Source organism: Ambystoma mexicanum, chromosome 7p (assembly GCF_040938575.1).
Source record: "Ambystoma mexicanum isolate Mex_15411 chromosome 7p, UKY_AmexF1_1, whole genome shotgun sequence".
Lineage (NCBI taxonomy): Eukaryota > Metazoa > Chordata > Amphibia > Caudata > Ambystomatidae > Ambystoma > Ambystoma mexicanum.
In genome coordinates this window covers 33,080,209-33,098,900 of record NC_090939.1, presented here as the reverse complement: position 1 = coordinate 33,098,900, position 18,692 = coordinate 33,080,209, and positions in this window count along the sequence as shown.

Sequence of the window (18,692 nt, the reverse complement as noted above, 5' to 3'; positions counted from 1 at the left end):
ATCCCAGTCTATAACAAAGCTAGCAAAAGCTCAGAACAGTCAGAAGCTATCAACAATGGCTAAGAAACAACCAATACCGCCTTCCATCAGGATGATTCTGAAGCCATGCTCCAGGCCATAAGTGGGGAAAAAGACACAAGACTGTTGATCGTTTTAAGTGCAAGGGAGAAAACCTAACCTTACAAAAGACAGTGGGAGACCAAACGTCGGTAGAACATTTTACCGCACTATATAGGAATTCACAAGAGACGGAGAAACCGGATATCACCCAAACAAAAAGTGCATGGTCTATACCAATCGACCAAGTTTCCATGGTAGCAAAAATAAAATAATGTAATGGATTGCAGGCACGCCGCCCGGGCGGAATCAAACGTTAACCTAAAAAAAAAAAAAACACAAGGCATGGTCGCTCTTTATTAAAAGTGTGTTCATTAAGTTCATAAGAACATCCACTGTACCATCTTCGTGGAAAATGGCTATAGTGGTCCCAGTTTTTAAAAAAAGGTGCCAGAGAGAATCCTAATCACCATCTCCCCACAGTGCTCCTGGACGCAATGGGGAAGATTTTGGGCTTGCTGGCTCGGGACACCTTTCAAAATTGGATCTCACTATCAGCCAACGCATATCCATTACAAGCAGGCTTTGTAAAAACCTGTGAACGAGCGTGAATATATCGGCCCCGAGTTTACTGAAAGCAAAGGTCATGGAAGGACTACCTTGTATCTTTATGCCATGCGTCGACCTGGCCCAGGCTTTGTGGAGAAAATGAGATCAGACCTGTCCAGCACAGATACTAGACCCAATAAAGGCTCTTTACACAGGAACCTCGATGTGTGTACATCTCAACCAAGCGTGCCTGCTATCCAAAGAAAGAACAGCGTGGCGCTTCACAGTGCTGCCCATTGTCTCCAGGGCTATATAATGCTTATATAGCAGACTTCAAGGACTCCGAAGACAAAGTACAATCCTTTCCACCAACTCTGGGTAACGAGAAACGATCCAGACTGACATGCGGGTGACATTTTAATGGACCAAACAGCCATTGGCCTACAAAGACAAACAAATGGCTGTTTACCTGAAAGAATGAACAGAGGGATAAAACTAACAATGTCTTGAGAAAACCACCAGAAAAATCAGAGCACCTGAAGTGGAGCATTGGCGGGAACCCCCAGGAGAAGGTAAAAAGCTTCCGATACCTGGGGATCACCTTAAATAACCTCTCAAAAAGACCAATGGAAGACACTACACCATGAAAAGCAAAAATATGAATAGCCCAAACGAAAGCGAATAGAAAATATGGACGCTTTCGACTCCCACTGTAACTTACTACATCCTAAGTCTTACTTACGGCACCCTATGTGATGACCTACCTTGCGGACACCATTTGGTCAAAACTTGGGCTGTTCTGGCGGAAGGTGTTAAACCCGCCATAGTCATTACCAGTATCCTTAATCAGAAGAGAACTAAGTTCACAATCACCAAGATCAATCGTAGCACGGAATTAAGTAATGCTATGTAGAAAAATGTGTCCCTTCTCCACCACAGATCCTTAAGGCCATCAATAAGGAACCTGTAAAATGTTGCAAAAATGGTCAATGAAAAAGAAACTCCTCCCAGGCTGGATGGACAGCAATGAAGAAGAATAAAAAATGAACCTGACCAAAGTAACAAAACGTATTCTCGAAAGATTGGATCAGAAGGCTGAATCTTCGAAATTGACAGTATCTTTGCCGGTGAATACGATGAAAGTAAATCAACCCAGAGCATACCGGGCCAAAAAAAAAAAAAAACAACGGGATGACTTTCTCTGAATTCATTTAAACTTGTTCTACACCAAAGTAGTTTGTGCAAGAAGAAATCAATCAGAAACTAACATGTCGCTTCTGCACACAACCTGAGGAGAGAACTATAAGACATCTCCTACTGACATGCCCAGGGACAAATTTAGCAACTCACCACAGCCACCTTTTAAAAAACTTGAATTAAGAGGAGTGGTGAGAAAATGCAGTGGGTAATGGCTGTAGTTGGTTGTTTTTTTTTAAAATCGTGGTTTAAATAAATAGTCACCAAAACTACACACCACACAGGACTGAATCACAGAAGATCACATTAACAGCAAAAGCTCAACGCTGCCATTAAGGAGCACGCACATTTTCACATAAAACCAGAGGAACAACGCAAAAGACTAAATTATAAAGCCGACTGGCTTACTTTCTTCTTAGAATCAGAAAGACTGGGGAAATGAACATGGGAAGAGGGTGCCTTCGTTTGCACCACCCCTTCACTTTCCACACTTGTAAATTGTGTTTTCTTGTCGATTGAAGCAAGTTTAATAATTTAAAAAAAACGTGTACGCAATGCTGCCAATAAAATGAGATTTTGAATTACAAAAGAACATTTTGCCCAATACAAACTGGCAACTTTTTTAAGGTAAGAAATTAAACAGCAACACGGATTGTTTCAATGCCTCGGTGCATTCCTTTCCTGTACACGAGTGGAACACAAAAGCGATTTTTTTTTATAGTAAAAACGAGTATCGTATCTCCTTTATTAGACAAGGACAGCGCATTCAACATTGTTCAGTACAAAGGAGTTCTTTTGGGAACACATTTCAATACTCCTTTTACACTGGATGAAAATCAAAATCCACCTGCAGCGAGTTCCAAAACCAGCTGTAAGAAAAAGTGACCTGCAGAATAAAGACGGTCCCCGCTCGTGCACCGACAGTATTTGGGCCGAGCTTGCAGGAACATTGGCATCGTTTCAGCCTCTCAGCCACGGTGTCTCCCCTTAGAAACGGAGTCTCTGTTGCACAGGCTTTGACGGGAGGCATCTTCGGTCTTAAAGAGGGAGAAAGGGCTTGAAAACATTCCAACAACCTGCCCCATTACCCCCAACAGGGAAACTGGCCTCCCCCCCCCGCATGCAGCCAAGGCGCGTCCGGGCCCCGCCGGTATAGCCCTCGGCCCTTCCTGGCCGCTGCATGGATCGGGTGTGAAGTTACCGCCCTGCCCTTCCCGCGGGGGGCCACGGCCGATGCACGCCCGGTGCGAATGTCCTCGGCGTGGCCGCCGGCGCCATCAGACGCGGGAGTCGCGGGGCCGATGGCTGCACGGGGGCGGCGTCCCTCGTGGCCACGCACGGCCCGTGCCACTCGCTGGGCGTCTGCACGGTGGCATCGTTGGCGCCCGGCTCCTGCCACTCGCTCGGCGTCTGCACGGTGGCGTCGTTCACGCCCGTGCACGGATCCTGCCACTCGCTCGGCGTCTGCACCGTGGCGTCGTGGAAGACTCGAGCCCTCCTGGCTTTTGCCAAATGTCTCAGGGCCCCCTTCCTGGCACGGCGCCTCCCCGAGGCCACCAGGTGCTGGCCGCTGACGTGCAGGGGGCCGGAGCCCGACACGAGGCGGAAGGTGACCGGCGGCACCAGGTCGAGGTCCCCCACGAGCACCGCGTACTGCAGGGAGGGCCTGACGGTCACCACAGGCACCCGCAGGGGCGCGCCGCTGCGCCCCTCGCCTTCAGCCGCCAGGACGTGCATCTCGTCCGGGGCGCCGAGGCCCAGGCTGACGGTGCGCAGGGAGAGCTGCTCCTGCAGGTCCTCGCCGCCGCCGGGGAAGGCCATCTCCCGCTTGGCGCCGGTCAGCGTGCAGCCGAAGAGGAAGCTGTGCGTGCGCTTCAGGGCCGCCGCGCTCCCCGCAGTGGCCGCCTCTCTCCTCATGGTGCGTGTAGGGCTCGCTGCTACCACCGCCGCCGCCGCCACACCACGCCGCGCGAGCAGACCCCGCCCCCACCGGAAGTAGCGGGCCTCTAGACGCGGCTTCAGGTCATATCGTCACGTGACTTTCCTCATGGTGTGCAGTACTCACGGCTCCGGCCGCCACACGACGCGCGAGCAGCTGTACAAAGCGAGCCACGCCCCCACCGGAAGCATGACATATCGTCACGTGACTTTCCGCACGCTGCGCCCCCCGCAACGGCCGCTTCTCTCCTCCTGTTGTACAGTACTCGCTGGCGCTGCTGCCTCCCGCCGCCACACCACGCGCGAGCACAGCACGCCCCGCCCCGCCCCACCGGAAGCAGCAGGCCTCTTGACGCTCCATTTCATACCGTCACGTGACTTTCCGCACGCTGCCTCTCTCCTCATGGTGTGTAGTACTTACGGCTCCCACTGCCTCGCCACACGCAAGCAGCCGTACAAAGCAGGCCCAACCCCCAACAGAAGCAGCAGGTCTCTTGACGCTCCGTTTCATATCGTCACGTGACTTTCCGCACGCACGCTGCGTTCCCTGGTATACAGCAACAAATGTCTGAGAAACGGACCCTAAGCACGCCCCTCTCTAATCACATGACCTGACCCTGGACACGTTCTGTTTCGTTGCTATAGAGTAGCAAAGTGTTTTGGTTGTTGTCATATTTTTTTTTAAGTTAATTGATTTTTATTGAAAGTTAAGAATAATTAAGTAGATAAGGGATACATTTTTTCAATTCTGTGAAAAGAGCAAACAGAGTAAGTTAATTTTTGAGCATTTTTCCAATTAGTCACAATGAGATGGAAGGCAACATATACCAAAAAATTAAATAAATCAGACAAAGTAATATGTGACATATAGGGATTTGCTACAGCTCCAATCATGCCATGAGAACATTTTTTGTAAGCATTTCCATATATGAGTCCAAAATGTAAAAACAAAATGTGGGGACACCATGTGATCGCGGGAGCGCAATCTCGTGAGATCTCGAGGCAACGAGCGAGCCCGCGCTCCACGGGAGAATGTCGCCGCCACAATTGGCAGAGCGCCAGACCAAGTGGTCGGGTGACAGCGCTGCTCCTGTTGAGGAGCCATTATAGTTGGGGCTCACAGAAGGCTCTGAGCCCTGCTTCCAGGGCACAAGTCCAATGTCACAGAAGGCCCCATGGGGGCCCTGGAAGCCTACAGCGTGCCATCCATGAGCACACCCTGCTTCCAGTGAAGTAACTGGGAGGCCCAGACAAGAACTTTGAGTAGACCCCCCTACCCTGCCTAAGGACAAGTTATGCCCACCAGTTTGTCTTGTCAATAAAGACAGAACCCACCTAAGCGTCCTGTCGTCCTTAGAGGCCACTACATAATTGGCGACGAGGATACTTAAAGACCCACCGGCCCACCATGCAAGGCGCCACATCGGCCCCTGCGTTTCTCCTGTCACCTGGGACCCCGGCAATTCCGTAGATGCAATGGGAGCCCCTTTTCTCCACGTATCTGGAGGCTGTGCGCGGCACGGGATATGCCCCCGCCAGGAAGAAGGCGATGCTGCTGAACACAATGGGGGTTGAAGGTCAGCACATTTTTGCCAGCTTAACAGCCATGCCAGTAGTCGATGACGACGACGTCTACAAGGAAGTGACCCGATGCATTGTGAAGAGGTTCACCAATAAGGAGAATGTGGTGCTACACAGACTGAGGTTCTACACCCGTAAACAAGAAGGGAGCGGACCCGTAGACAACTATATCACCAGGATGAGGGAGCTGGCCTCTCTTTGCGTGTTTAGTGAAAACTCAGAACAAGTTATCTGCGACATCTGGTCGTTCACACCAACTCCAGGAAAGTGCAGGACAAGTTCATCCAAGAAAAAGAAGTGACTCTCAACAAGGCCATCCAAATTGCAAGGGAAGAGGAAGAAAACTCCAGCAGGCGCAAAGAAGTGGGAAGCCACCTGCCAGTACCTGAACTTGTGGCGCTGCAATGGAGAGGGCGCAGAGACAAGCAATCCTGCGACAGCCCCAGAGACAAAGGCCCCAGACAAAAGGATCTGCCGAAATGCTATAGATGCGCCAGTACCAAGCACATGGCGAATGATCGTGACTGCCCTAGCAGGAATAAGGAGTGCTCAAAGTGTGGACGCATTGGTCACGTGGCCCCAGCATGTATGTGGCGGGAGAAAAGCGTTTCCCGCCTTGATGGCGACCTACAGGACAGACCCATGGTCATCATGGTCAACGCCCCCCACGCCAGGAGAGAAAAGCCCCACTGCAACATTAAAGTGGATGGAATGGAAACACGTGTCATGGCAGATTCGGGATCAGACCTCACAATCCTCCCCATCGACATGTATAAGGAAATTATGGGATAAGCACAAGTGGAAATCAGAACGACCAGGCAAAAACAGACGGTCTTCGGAGGTGCAACTATCAACCTGCTGGGCTACATCAGAGCCCGGATTGATTTCAAAGGGAGGTCTACTACCACCAAGTGTACTTCTCACCCAAAGACCCAGCCGTGCTTGGATGGGACGATCAACACAGACTCCGTATTAAACTGGATCCCAGCACTCCGGAACAGGTACTCATGGTCTCCTCAGGAGTAGTGCAGAATTTCAAGGAGATGTTCCCTAGCCTGTTTTCCGAGAACCCGGGGAAAGTGAGAGACCTTGTCCACAAGATTTGGTTGAAACCCAATGCGGTACCGGTGAAACACAAAGTTAGAGCAGTACCTGCCACGGCAACACCAGCATTAGATGCCCACCTTCGGAAAATGGTCGAAGAAGGAACCATCGAGACCGTGGAATCTTCCGAGTGGTTAAGTCCAGTGGTTCTAGTTAAAAAGAAATCCAGCAACGACCTCAGGATATGCATCGACCTGAGAAGCCTGAATCTAGAGGTTGTCACCGATAGCTCCCCGCTCCCCAGCATCAGCGAAATTGTCCTTATGAGGAAAGAGGTGGCAATCTTCTCGAAGCTGGACATGCGTGACGCCTATCACCAGATTCCTCTACACAAGTCTTCACGCCCCCTGACGGCGTTCATCACTCTGTTCGGCACCTTTCAATAAACCCGCATGCCTTTTGGGTTGTCTTCAGCAGCGTCCGTATTCCAGAGGATGATGAACACCCTACGTAAAGGACTCACAAATGTTTCATTCTTTCAGGACGACATCTTCACGTACGCCAAGGATAACGAGACCCATGACAGAGCACTCAAGGCAGTCCTGAGCAAGCTTCAAGAGGCAAGCGTTCATCTACGCCACGAGAAATGCGTTTTTGGAGCGAGCAAGGTAGAATAACTTGGGTACTGCATTTCTAGCGAAGGGATGAGCCCCAAGAAGAACCTTATGGAGGCCATAACAGATGCTCCGGCCCCGATGTCCAGAGAATAACTACGCTCGTTCCTGGGCCTAGCCGAGTACTATGCTAAATTCGTCCCAAGGTTCTCCGAAACCACGTCCCCTATGAGGGAGCTTTTGAAGAAGGGGGCAGCCTACTCCTGGGGACCAGAACAAAATGAAGCCTTCACTGAAATCAAACAGAGAATCATACACGCACCCTGCCTGAAACCGTTCAACCCGGAATGGGACACCTGTATCACAACGGACACCAGCGCGTACAGGCTGGGGGCCACTCTGACTCAGAAGAAGGGTGACACTGAAAACATTGTGGCGTTTGCATCAAAAGCCCTATCTTCAGCGGAGAAGAATTACTCCACCGTTGAAAAAGAAATGTTGGCTTGTGCCTGGGCCGTCGACTACTTCAGATCTTATGTTTGGGGCACGAAGTTTAGACTGGTCACCGACCACAAACCCCTCATTCACATGTTGAGCCCGGGCGGCACCAAAACTGCCACCCCGAGACTGGCCAGGATCACCGCAAAACTTTAAGAGTACACATACGAGATAGCCCACATTGCTGGTTGGAAAAACGCGCAAGCGGACTGCATGTCCAGGCTCCTGAACCAAAATGCCCCTGGGACCACATTCTTGGAAGATGAATGTGTTGTAGCCTCTATAAGTGACTTGAGGAACAGCGAGTACATGGACCATAGTGAGCGCCACTGGCAGGAGGAGTTCGAGCAGGACGATGCTCTAAGGCACGTAGCAGCCTGGGTCCGCGAAGGGTGGCCTGACGAAAGAGCAATCCCTGAAGGCCTACGCCCTTACTGGAAGGTGAACGATGAAATCACCACCATAAATGGTCTCATTCTGAGAGGCAACCAAGTGATCCCGCCCAGCGGAATTCGCAAAGTGATGCTGCGCAGAGCACACTCAGGCCATTTGGGATGCAACATGACCCGACGCAGGATACGCAACGCCTACTGGTGGCCAGGCATGGATCAGGACATACGACAAATGGTGGAAAGGTGCCATGAGTGCACAAACAGTGACAAGCGTCTGGCTGTGAGACAAGCCCCCATGCTGCCCACCGAAGTCCCCAATGGTGTGTGGCGCAAACTAGGGTTGGATTTCATCGGGCCGCTGGACAGCATGCCCCCAGAACACAAATGTGGGATAATCACGGTCGACTATTTCTCCAAATGGGTCGAAGTTGATTTCATTTCGGACATCACCACAAGCACAGTCATTGAAGCACTCACCACCATATTCCAGCGCGAAGGCCTTCCCGAGGAAATTGTGATGGACAATGGCGTCCAGTTGGTCTCTCGAGAGATGGAGAAATTCCTCAAACTCAACAACATTCGACAGTGTAGAGCAAGTCTCTACCACCCACAAGCCAATGGCCTGGTCGAGCTTCATCAAAGGGGCGCTGCAACTAGCGCATGCCTCGGGTCTAAACCCGTACAAGACGGTCAAGGAGGCTGTCTCAGCCCACCGCATCACCCCCAATGCCGTCACCAGCGTTTCACCTTTCCATCTGCTAAAGGGGAGAAGGGCAGCATCCACACTGGTACCACCTTGGCTCCATCAAGTGAGGGCCGACGAAAGACGTGAACATGGAAGGCGTGGTTTTTCCCATGCAGCGTAACAAAGAAGCCATGAAGGCTCAAGGGGACATGCGTCAAGCCGCTCGCCAGACAGCAGTTAACAAAGGCGACCTGGTAAAGATATGTTTCCCTCACAAAGACACTTCGACCGGCTCCAGATACAGCAGTCCCTTAGAAGTCGAGAAAGGGTCAAACCACATTTGCACCAGCGACGGAAGGAAATTGAATCTAGAAAGGGTGGCCATGTACCGCAGAAAAGAATCCGTTGAGCAGCCACACTGGGAAACCGGAGAAGACCCAGACCAACAAGAGCCATTCGAAAACCCTCACCAGTCAGGAAGAGATGCCTATGAGTCACCCTACGGCGACGAGTCCCCAAGCGCCAACTCCCCATCCCTACTCACGGAGTCACAGCGAAGGGCAAGACAAGGAGAACCTGAATCACCCACACCTCCCCAAGAGTGCTCCCGCATTCTGTCCCGTTTCCAGATCAAGGCAGACCGCAGAGAGAGAAAAGGAAACCCAGCAAGTTTGCAGACTTTGTCATGGAATGATCATCCATCCTTTTCCTAGAAAAGGAGGTGTGTGGGGACATCACGTGATCGCGGGAGCGCGATCTCGCGAGATCTCGAGGCAACGAGATCTCGCGAGCCCACGCTCCACGGGAGAACGTTACCACCACAATTGGCAGAGTGCCAGACCAAGTGGTCTTGTGACAGCGCTGCTCCTGTTGAGGAGCCATTATAGTTGGGGCTCACAGAAGGCTCTGAGCCCAGCTTCCAGGGCATAAGTCCAATGCCACAGGAGGCCACATGGGGGCCCTGGAAGCCTAGAGCATGCCATCCATGAGCACACCCTGCCTCCAGTGAAGTAACTGGGAGGCCCAGACAAGAACTGTGAGTAGACCCCCGTACCATGCCAAAGGACAAGTTATGCCCACCAGTTTGTCTTGTTAATAAAGACAATTAGAACCCACCTAAGCGTCCTGTCGTCCTTAGAGGCCACTACACAAAATTACAGTTAAAGATTGAATGAATAAAATCTGCGGGAGAAGATTGGCAGGACCAGCATGTACTTTGACTGGAGTTATTTTTGATTGATGTTGGATTAGATAAGTGGTAATAATTATTCTCTTTGTTCTGCAGTGGCATATATCAGTGAGCACAGGTACTATAATACTGTCAGGCAGGGAATTGCATGACCACGCCTTCTTTAGTACCTCCGCACGTGCATACCTGCCTACATTTGAAAATCAAAAACCCTGCGATTTAATCATTTATGCCCCGCCCACATCCACACAAGACTCCGCCCCTTTGCACACTCCCCACCCACATGTCAAAATGTGCAGTTTGCACTTTACAGTGGAATGCAATGCATTTTATTAAATTGGCCATTCGTAACCACCCAAGTTGCACAGGACGAATGGCATACACCTGCCATAAAATCAATACACACACAACATCAAGAAAGGATATTTTCTTCAAATAGTGTTTTTGAAAACTAAGTACCGAAATTGGACATTTCACCTTAGTTTTTTGTTGTTTTTCATCAGTGTTAGTGGTGAGGTATCCAGCATGCAAACCTGATGGCTGGTGTTCAGTCCCTGAGGTTGGACATGAATTCAAAGAGGACCTTCAATGTTTCTCACTTTAGCTGGGGGTGACAGAGTCCACCCTCTGAAAAAAGTGGGAGGACTCAGTCCACCCACGTGTACCTCGACTTGAGCCCTGGAAAACTGGCCAAAAAGAATGAAAGCTGAAAAAATAAGGACCACAGAATACTGCTTTCATTCCGGTGTCATTAATGACGCAGGATTGAAAGCAGTATTACAGTGTTTATTTTGCATAAGCTTCCATTCTTTATGGCCAGTTTGCCTTATGTTTTAGTCACCCTTCAATTTAGGTTGACTAAAACATAAGGCACAAACTGGCCAAAAAGAATGAAAGCTTAAGCAAAATGAAAGCGGTAATATTGTTTCAAAACCGGATTGAAAGCAGTATTGTACCTTTATTTTACTCCAGTCTGCATTCTTTTTGGTCCTGCCCACAAAAATCCGGAGACTCCAGAGTCTTCCCCGGAGAAAAGGCTAAAAACCCAGAGTCTACAGGGAAAACCCAGAGGTTAGGCAGGTATGTCCACATCCCTCTTTCTCGTTCCAGTACTTACATCTCCCTACCATGAACTTTAAGATGGGCTTTTTACATAGCTGCCAACTGTTAGAGGGCCCTATCTCTTTAAGATAGAGACAGGGTCACATGGGGTATGATGCGGGAGTGGGGAGGAGGAAAGGAAATAAGGGAGTATCCTGTTGTATCCTGAATAAAGAGGTTGTGTTCCTGAATCCCTGGTGTCACTTCCTTTTGTTGAAATGCTACAAGAGCCATAACAACTGGCAACAAGGTGTTTCCACAGTGCACCAGTCCTCCTCCTCCTGGCACGCACTGTGCCCGTGTCTGCAGCCTCTTCCAGACTGCATCCAGTGCTGTCCTGCACACGCAGGTCGGGCAATCCCGCTGATGCTGCAAGGCCCGAATCCGGCTGCTGAGCTCTCCTCCTACCGCGCAGCAACCCAAGCACTGGAGTAGAAGAGTGACCAGTACAACCAGTAGAGGCGTTGCTAGGTGGGGCTAAAGGGGCTATAGCCCCTGGTCTTTGGTTGTAGCCCCGGATAGAATCTCAGGAGCTACAAAAGGCCAGCTAGCCCCCAGTCGCAACAGTTCCGACATCAGCGTAGCCCCAGGTCTTTTCCAGACCTAGCAACACCCCTGACAACCAGTATGCCCAAGACAAATATGTAAACCTCATAATGGATGAGAAAGAAGAAAGAGAGGCACAGAGGATGTCTGTAGAAATATGCGGGAGACAGTTCTGCTTCCTGTTCGACTCGGGGGCCACCGTGAACATCATGGTGGAAAAATAATTTCTTCAAATACCTGACAGGCCAGCGCTGGCCAAAACAGTGTCCACAATTTTCCAATGGGGAGCTGACCTCCCCCTACACCCCATCGGATATTGCAGGTGCCGGCTCTGCCATAGAGAACTGTCCACCACCACAATCATCCATATGATCCGGAGCCCGACCAAAGGGAGATGCTTACTTAGCTACCGCACATCGTCCTGTCTAGGATTCATTGACATTCGTGTCCATGAAGGCGACACCATCCGTTCGACTGCTCCCACCAGCGGCGCAAAGGACCAGGTCTGCACCATTTGGAATGCTCATACATCCGGATGCCCCATCACGAAAGACATGATCCTGAAAGAATTCCTGCTCCTATGTAAAGGGCTAGGCAAGATGAAAGGTCCACCCATAAAACTGCACATAAAAACGCGGATTGGACTGAAATGTGCTGCACAAAATATGTAATCCATAGCTCTCAACTCACACGCTTTTGGCTGGTGTCACCCGCCTTGTAAAAGGCTGACTCACCCGCCAAGCCTCCTGCACGCCCATTCATTCCAATGGGCTACTCACCCGCCAAAAACAAAATCGGTGATTTCACCCGCCTTTGCAAAACAAATGGTTGAGAGCTATGTGTAATCTGTGTATAAAATTTGCTAAGAGATTGCAATTGTATAAATGTATGTTTGTTGCAAAATCGGATTTTAGTTAAAGTAACTGTGGGAGGTTTTTGGACATTGTAAAACTCACACCATAAATCTGACATAATTTTCCTGAAATCAAACCAACTGAGAGCGAGGCGGAGACTTTCACCCTTGTCCAATCCGTTGTTAGAGGCGTGTTTAGTTAAGCCTGCCCCAGTCATATACTTTGATGATGTCAATAGGCATTGTAAATAAGAGTCCCTGACACACACACAGACACACACCCTTCCTGATTTTCCTGCGCCAGCGCCCTGTTTCTGTTTAATCCATCCAGATCCCAACTACAAGGCCAAGCATTGCTGACCCTACTCCAGGGCCCACTGCAAAACTCAAGCAGTGCTGATCCTATTCCCAGCAAGGCCTACATTCTGAAAACCCCTAAAATCCCCAAATAACCAAAGGGAAATCTGTGGTGTTTTGGGGAAGCATCCTGATCCCACTAACTGCATCCAGAGTTACATGTGCCATCCAGCTGACCTGTAGGATCCAGTGACCAGAATTACCAGTCCAGAAGTGCTACTTGGCGACCAGAACTGCCCAGCTGTTTGCCAGGCGCTCTGCCGTATAATGACCCGCCCCGTTGACTATCCAAAATCCAAAAACTAAAAAGTGAATTGTGAGTATCATTTGCCACCCCATCTAAACCCATAGCCTATCTTGTCTTTGTACGTATCCCACTCTCTAAGTCATCCTATCCTTACCCTGATAACTTGTAAAACTGTCAGAATCATTCTTGCAACCCTGCCCTTGATTTCTAGTGCTAGCGCCATCTCTTTATTAATGTTGCCTTGTGTAATCCTAAACCATTAGTCCTATTTCGAGTGATCGGACTGGTTCCGCCAAGGTTGGGCGTTGGGGTGATAGGTTTGAACTCGCAAATCAACCCTGTAGCTTACTGTGTCCCTCTTTGGTGGCCTAGCCTGAATACTCTAGTGTAGAGTAAAACTCGTCTTGTCACAACTCATTTCCATTCCTTTTTTTCAGCTCCATTTTATTCAAAATGCACCTTCCTAGATCTTACATAACTCCTTCAATTTACCAGCTAGAGACTTAATTTCACTTCCATATTGTACCTGTGATCTATAGCTACACCCCAATAATAACAAAAACTGCACTACAAATCAGTGTATTTCACCCGTTTTCATTAAAAACCGTTTGGGTAATTTCAGGTGGGAATAGCAAAGTTTGCAAAGTTTCCAACGTGTCCTTTGCTGCAACATGTTTTAAACCCTGCCACTCATTTTCTAACTGTATGCTTTTTGTAATCCATTCTTTGTGATTGTTAGTGTAATTGCATTGTGGTTTTAGTGAGGAATTATCTTTGCTTCAAGGTTTTTCACACACATTCATTATTTATTCGTCTATTTCCGAGTGTCATTTCATCAACATTGCAAGGGGTTTAAAATCTGTTCATTCTCTTATTTGGGGAGGGAAGGTCAGATTTGAATACTGTTTCCGATTTCTTATTCCTGATTACCTGCTGCCTCTGTTAATCCACTCAGAATTGATTATTTGTGGGTTGAGGGAACACTGCAGGGGGAAATTCTAACTTAAGTGCTATCTTACCTAAACCAAAAGTGCTCCTATTCTGCTGTGCTGTATATATGTTCCCATAGCAAGTTAAACTCAGTGCATTGCTCACATTCTCATTGTTATTATCACCCCACTGGTGATTGCTGCCCCATATTAAAAAGTGTATGATTTCTTTTGAATTTTCAAATAAATATATAAATAAATATTGTATTTTACCAACCAGCCTGGTTCATGGTCCATTGTGATCAGGGGTATTTGAAAGGGTGTGTGATATGAGTGGTGTAACATATCAATATTTAATCTAACATTAAAAAAAATAAGCATTTCAGTTGTGTGCTGCATACTAGGCCGAGACTAAGGTGTGCGTCGCCTGATTGAAATCATTAACAACACCATCAAGTCCGACAATGGTCCGCCATTCAGTGGTCATGAGTTCGCAACCTTTGCGAAGCACATGGGGTTCGTCCACCAGAAGATCACACCTCGCTGGCCACAAGCCAATGGAATGGCTGAGTAGTTTATGGCGTCAATTAAGAAAACCATACAAAAAAAACCCGTTGAGGGTGCTGTCACCCACCTAGCGTGCTATCGTTTGCTGCAGGACTACCGCAATACACCCCATGAGGCCACCAATAAGACCCCTGCGGAGTTCATGATGAAGTATCAAGTTCGCACCCGCATTGTGAGACACCCGATAAGTCAGCCGAAGCAGACCATGAAGTCATCAGAAGAGACACTGAGCGGAAGGAAATAACTTCGGTGGAAACTGACGAAAGGAGAGGAGCCAGATCAAAAGAGATTCATGTAGGGGATGAAGTGTTGGTGCAGCATGCCATGTCCAAAAAGACAGACTCTCGATTTGCTCCAAACCCCCTTCAGGTCACTGACATAAAAGGGACTATGGTGACAGCTGTGAATTCTGAAAAAGAGATAACAAGGAACAGTTCGTTGTTCAAGCATGTTGTTAAGATGGAGGATGAAAGGCCTCCGCCTCCTGATCCTGATCCGGAACCCTGTGATTCCAGGGACGACCTGTGGATTCCTCCGGGTCCGTCCCGTCGCCACTCTGCAGAGTGGACAGACAGTCCAGTGTTGGCCTCAAGTGGTGACTCCACTACCTGGCCACAACAAACCATCAGGAAGCCGCTTCGCCTGGTCGAAGAATGTTAGGGGGAAGCAAGGTCTTCTCTGACCTAGCCACTGCATCACCCACCATCGTGCTATGTGGTGTGCCCCAAGGCTCCTGCCCCTCCCCGACCTTATATAACATCTTTACCCGCTCCCTCTTCCTTATCCTCGACGCCATGGGCATCTCCTACACCAACTACACGGACGACACTCAGATCCTCCTCACACTTACAGGTAACTATGACACTGACTGTGCAACTCTTAACAACATATACAACAATATCCAAATGTGGATGGCTATCAACGGCCTATGCCTTAACTCTGACAAAACTGAGCTCCTTCTCGTAGGATCCCCCGACACCCTCAAGAAACCTGACGCCCAGTTTAGCCACTTTACCATTCACTCAATCAGAATCCCTGTACTCGACACGGTAAAAACGCTAGGCGTCTATCTAGATTCCAACTTATCTATGACCAGACAAGTAAACACAATCGCCTCCTCTGCGGCTTACCATGCAAAACTCCTCAACGCAATCAGGCCTTTTCTATCAAAAGACACCTGCACCAACATAGCTAGAGCCATAAGTGGTTCCCGGCTAGACTACTGTAATGTTCTCTTCCTAGGGACCTCCAACAAAAACCTCGAGAAGCTGCAAGTAATTCAGAATAGCTCCCTGCGCGCTGCACAAGGCATTGCCAAGAGGGAGCACATCACTGCTGCTAGAAAAGCATCCCATTGGCTCCCAATTAAGGAAAGGATTATATTCAGGGCACTAAGCATCACCCACAAATGTGTCCATATCTCAGCCCCAGCGTACCTATCCCAGAGAATCCACCCAGTCGCGTCCACAAGACCCACCAGGACACCCTGTGCCAATATGCTCTCCGGGCCCAGGGTAAAATGAGCTAGAGCTGGTGGTGCTAGCTTCCCCTACCTTGCTGCACTACATTGGAACACCCTCTCCACCTCTTTGCGAGGGGAACCCTCACTGACTAATTTCCGCAAAGCCATTAAAACTACCCTGTTCACCTAACCAACCTCTCATGTCTAAACCTCAATGACTAACATGTATGATATACTATGCTGTATGATGTACCCTGTTTGTATGATTCTCCTATCGCTTGACACAGGATCCTGCCTGACTGTAACCCAAGGCACAACCTATGTACCTGCAACTAAGTTCCCTTACAAGTAACAGCGCCACAATGCCCTTGGGCTGCCTGCGCGCTATATAAATGTAATAAATAAATAAATAAATAAATAAATATGTCTGGGGGTATTGTTAGAGGGCCCTATCTCTTTAAGATAGAGACAGGGTCATGTGGGGTATGATGCAGGAGTGGGGAGGAGGAAAGGAAAGATGGGAGTATCCTGTTGTATCCTGAATAAAGAGCTTGTGTTCCTGAATCCCTGGTGTCACGTCCTTGTGTTGAAAGGCTACAAGAGCTATAAGACCAACATGACTATTATGAGGGATCAGAGTCTCCGGTCCGCGCCACTGTGCTAGTGCCCCTCCTGGTGGGGGGCTTGATGGGCCCATGGCCCGTGCTTGGTGTAGAGTGGTAAGGAGGACATTGAAACAGCTTCAATAGGCAACTAACTGCCTGTGGTGGGGGAAGGACGGGCCCAGTCTAGTTAAAGGCATCTCCCCCACCATTGAAATGAGGGTCACAGAGACAGTTCACAACGTAAATGGGTCCCTGTGCTGCAGTGAACAGCACGACTGGGCCCTTTTATTAGCTCCCATCATGTGACACCTATGTCACACTTCTAAAAGGGGCACACACCACACTGCTGAGCGGCAGACGACTCAGCTCTTTTATTACAGTGGGCCACATGTCTACACACGTTGCCCCAACATGTGACTAGGGCACGAGCCACAGTGCCGACAGTCACAACATCAACCCATTCCAATCGGTAGATGCATTCTGGGACTTGTAGTTCCATTTTACCCATTATAAAAGTCAGACTACAAGTCCCAGAATCCAAAGAAAAAACAGGACTGGATAAGCACCTACAGATTGGAACAGGGCAAGTATGTTTTACCTCCCTCCATCACACAATCCAGTGTTGACATTTTCTCTGTCCTCTGGGCAGGGCCCAGGAGATCTTCCTGGAAGCAGGGCACCGGGAGCTCCATAGCAAGCCCCTCTGGGCCCCTTCCGCAGGAGCTGCGGTGGGCTTAAGAGGCAGTGTGCTTTCGGGCCACCTGTGGGATGAGGGTCCCAATCGAGCAGGTGGTCCCCAGTGGCCTGGGGAAGCTCTCAGCCTCCAGCAGGGCGTGGGGACTAGATGGCTCTGCACATGGTCCCGAGTATCAAGCCCAAGTCAGAAGGGGTGAATGTGTGAGGGCCTTTTTCTATGCGAATGTTTGGCACCGCCTGATGGTAAACAGTGTCTGGAGAGTCGTCCGTATAGTGTTTGGGTGCTCGGGCGGAGTGCGGGTGTGTCACCAGTGACTGGCAGTTGCCGGGGTTGCCCCGGTTGGCTCCGCTGTGTTGTGGTTGGTGCTGTGTGGCGCATGTAAGGAAGACGCGGGAATCTGGTGGTTGTTAGGTTACCAGGTTGCCTCATCCTCCGGGCTCTGAATAGCCTGGGTCTCACAGATGTGTGGTTGCTCCCTGGTGTTCCAGATTCTTGCTGAGTGGAAGGACCCTGAGCATATCTCTCTGCCATGTTTTATATCAAAATTATATCTCCTTAAGAGAATATAATCCTTCCCGATGGACAATGTCGAGGTGGATGACATCCTGGCCAGCCTTGTTGACAGATCCTCTATGACAGCAGAGTAAGTAGCAGTTCACGATCCTTTGGACAGGAAATCTAATTCAGCGATGAAGAAAGTTCATATATTCACCCATTTAGTTCTCAGGGATAATGTCTATGACTCTTGCACTGCTGTAACTGTCCTGGGGGTTTCAAACAAAAAGCCCTGGAAGAATAAGGAGGAAGGTACCGACTGTGCTCCGGTGTTGGCAGGCATGCAAAATCAGGTGGAGGTTTTGTGTGACATGTTATATGATGGTTTCAGTGGGTCTGCCATGGCCATGAGGGCCAGTATTGAAGCCAGGTGACACATCACATCCGATATTGGAAGTCGCAGGGGGTCTCAGAAGGCCATCGCTCTGCAGATCCCTTTGTAAGGCAGTAAGTTATTCGGTGTCTCCTTGGAGGACACAGTGCATAAAGTGTTTTGGGCTGATAAACATGCAGACAAACTGATAAAGAAGAGTTTGTCCTCCTCGAAACTTAAGGGATCGGGATCCAAGACCCAGAACCTTTCAGCAGGTAGTAAGGAAAAACAGTTTCACAGACAGGCTGGATCACGAACCCGGCCAGGGATAGTGAAATGAACGGTTCAGATGCAGAAGTCCTGACAACCACAGAAGGTTGGTGAGTGGAAGACTCCGGCACTATTTCAGGACTTGGGGAATAGACGGTTCAGAGAGGTACTGTTAGATGGATTTCTAAACTCGGCTCTGGTGAACAGAAGTTTAGGAGGCCGCCATTGTTAGTGAAACAGGGGACACTTCTGGGGAGATAGCCAGACCAATTCACGGTAGTGTCATGATCTCTGCTTCCAAAAGGTCAGGGTTTTCCCAACTCCCTTGGAAGCAGATCCATAACCCAGGTTCCGAGTGCCAACCAGTCCCAATTGGGACCTTTTGGACCCAGTCCCGGCGCCAGTGGCACCAGGCTCATAAATATGCCCAGTCCCAGCGCTGGAAG